Genomic DNA, 3,512 nt, shown 5'->3' with positions numbered 1-3,512 from the left:
AGGAAAGGATAAAGGGGTAATAGGGTCATTTCACACTTAGGATTCCCACTACACCTTCGCACTACACTTAGGATATTCTCAGATGCTCTATTACTCGAAACCTAACTCTTTCTCTGCATTATGCTTACAGATTCTATACTCTAGGAACCGGATGGAATTGGAGAGGATTCGGTTAAGGGTGCAGCAAAGGATGAAAAGAAAGTGAATAAAAGGCAAAGGAAGGGGAATCAGAAGGATGTTTTTTTGGATGGGAGAAAAAGAGAAGAAAAAGTTGAGGTTTTATTTTCATTGTTGAGTTTTTAGAGAAAGGTTTTTCATTTTTTGGTTGAACTTGGGAATCCTGAGATGAAGGGGAAGTAATCTCTGAACCCTAAGTCAAGGGAAACCATCGAGCAGTGTTTATTTTAAGGTTTCTATTCCCAGAGTGTGGTGATTTGTTCCTTTCATTAAGTTTGTTATCCATTTCCAAATCAAGTCAAGGATTGGAGTTCTTTTCACTTTTTCTTGATCTTTCATTGATTGAGAGCACGTTGGATGCTTGAAAGGTGAAATCCCCATTTCTCTAAATGTGTTAACCGAAACTGGAATGATAGAAATTTATTGAGAATATCTTATTATTTCTCTTGCTATGCGTACATTTTATCCATTGTCCAAATGTTTTACCCTAGACTGGATTAACATTTGTAGAAGACAATGGGATTATGAAATCCTTTAGATTATTCACTGTGAGAGGGTGCCCAGAGACTTGGGTTTATTTTCTTTAGATAATCAAAATTCTTTTCGTTCATTTAATCTGCTTGAGTCTGTTTGATACAAGTTTTATTTTAATTTCTTTAGTAATTTGATTTAATAGAAGAGTAGGCCAATCTTATTTCACTCCTATTGAATCTTTGGGCAATTGGGAAGAGAGCAACTCTATTAAAGAACTACCCCTTGGTCAACACAGTGACTAAGAGGGTGTTGTTAGACATATACATTTTCCATTCCTTTCCTTTTCAGTCTTGAAGCATAAATTGTTTTAATCCTTGTGAAATCGACCTTGGGACTTTCACTACACATCAACATAGCACCTCTTGCACTTGGGAGGTAATAAAATTGAAGAACCAGCCACATAAGAATTGAATGTCCAAATTTTAAGAAAAGTAAAGGAAAAACATTGAATGTCACATTTAGTGATAGTTTAGATTCTGAAAGTTCAAACTCATCATCTGATGATAAAAAATCTTTTATGACTTTTTCTTCTATTGTGAATGATTTTCTTAAGACTGCACTAACAAAATCTAAAAGTGGTTGTAATTTTAGTGATTCAGATGTATCACTTGTTGATGCTGACCAATAACTAAGTTTACAGGAAGCATACAATGATGTGTGTGAAGAAGTGGTCAAATTAAAAAAACTTAACAAGAAGTTGTACAATAAATTTACTACTGTGGAGAATGAGAAAAACAATATCTCTGAGGCATTAAAAATTTCTGGTGTTGAGGTATCAATATTAAAATATCAAAAGGCTGCACTTGAAAAGAATTGGAAAAGTTTCAGGAGTGCAAGCAAAAAACAGCAACACAAAAATTAGAAGAGATGTTGAGTTTTCAAAAATTTAGTTGTGATCGCACGGGTTTGGGGTATACAACTTCCCAAGGTATGGAACTTAAAGGGTCATCATCCACTACCACTTCATCAAAAGGTATCATTTTTATTAAAGGAAGTCGAGATGAGGAAGCTCCAAAGAAAACCGTGTCTAAAACTCATGTTCCAAGATCCTCACACGATAGATCAATGACAAAGAAGTCCAACCAAGGTAAGTCTAAAGATAAGTTTATTCGTACTTATCATCATTGTGGTATTTTTGGCCATATAAGGTCATATTGCTTTAACTTGAATAAAGTGAAGAAAAATAGAGGTGAAAGAAAGCTAAAATAGAAGGAAAAGACTCTAGAAAATCAAGTTGATGAGATGAGTCAACAAATCATCTTCATAACTCTAAAGCTTGGTGAACTAGCAGAATTTTGCCTTCACAATAAAGAAAAGATCATACAAAGTGGTGTTAGTAAAAATAATAGGCCTAAATTTAAAGCAAAGTGGGTGGTCAAAGAAGATATCGTGTCACATTAATTAATAGGACTACTTGCATGTTCTTGCATTCCTTGCATTTCATTTTATTAGTCTAGCAAATGCATTTTATTTTTCTATTTTTAATTTATGTTTCTGTTTTCAGTTTTTTAAATAAGAAAAATAATAGAAAAATTTTTCTGGTTTGTTTATATTTTATTTTTGGAAGTGCATAATTGATATGTCAAAGTTTTGAGCACATGTGTTCTCACAAAATAAATTTTTGAACTAATGCATCTCTCTACTTTGTGCAGTTCACTTTATGAATACTAATCCTTTGGGTGATCTTGACAAAGTTTATTTACAAAGCACTGTGAGAAACTTATGTATATGCACCTTATAATTAAGTTTCATATTTATTATTGAGATGCTCACCATAGAGGGAGTCCATACCTTGAATTGACTAATGCTAGTTGAACCTAGTACAATAATAAAAAGATATTTCCTTGCTAAACATAAATAGTTGATCCATATAAAAAAAGTCGGTGTTATATCATTGCGGAAAAAGACAAACACAATAGACGAATCTATCCCTTAAGTCCTTATAGAAAGAATCATGGCTCAAATCATTGTGGAAAAAGATGAGCAACAAAAATCGACATGAAAGGGGTTGTGCAAACTAGTGTTTGGAGGAGATACTCATGTATCTATACCCTAGCATAAAGTTTGACTTTTGAGGTGAGTGACAATCTTTTGGGAGCATCTATAAGAAAAAAATACTTATGAATAATATTATCAAAAATATATTGAAGAGAAAAAGAAATAAAAAGTTACTGCTCTATATAAGTTTGTTCACTCACACACTCACATGAACTTTGACATTGATGATCTTATGAGGTGTGAACATCCAGAGTGATTGTTGCACATAAGAGTGTACTCTATTCAATTTGTTTTATGAATGACACTGTTTGGACTAAGATGTATCTAGACATATTACTTACCTCATTGGTATTATATATATAAAAAAAATTAAAATTATTTTTTCATGTGGTTTTATATAAAATAAATATAAGAATATTAAATATATTTAATAGTGAGGTATGAGTCAATGTTGGGCATTTGTAATTCTGAAGTTGAAGTCAAGGACTTGGTTTCTGTTTTATTGGCATAAATCCCAATGATGGGTCTCTATTTTGTTTCCAAGTCCCAGTAGGACTCTAAGGCATAAAGCATGCACACGGCTCCTAGTCACTTAAGTGACTTAAACGTTTTATCCCCACACAAGTCACGCCCAGACCTTCCACCCGATATTTCCCCTTCACACTCACGGCACATTCATCTCGAGCCTTAGCTTGTTTTCTCCCTTATCACATTCAATTTATTTGTGAGAAGGAATTAGTTCCGAGTTCCTTGATTCAAGGTTTATCCATCACAGTGAGGCTCCTATTTTATTCAAATTCTTC

This window comes from Juglans microcarpa x Juglans regia, chromosome 7S (genome assembly GCF_004785595.1).
Source record: "Juglans microcarpa x Juglans regia isolate MS1-56 chromosome 7S, Jm3101_v1.0, whole genome shotgun sequence".
NCBI lineage: Eukaryota > Viridiplantae > Streptophyta > Magnoliopsida > Fagales > Juglandaceae > Juglans > Juglans microcarpa x Juglans regia.
This window is presented reverse-complemented; position numbering follows the sequence as displayed.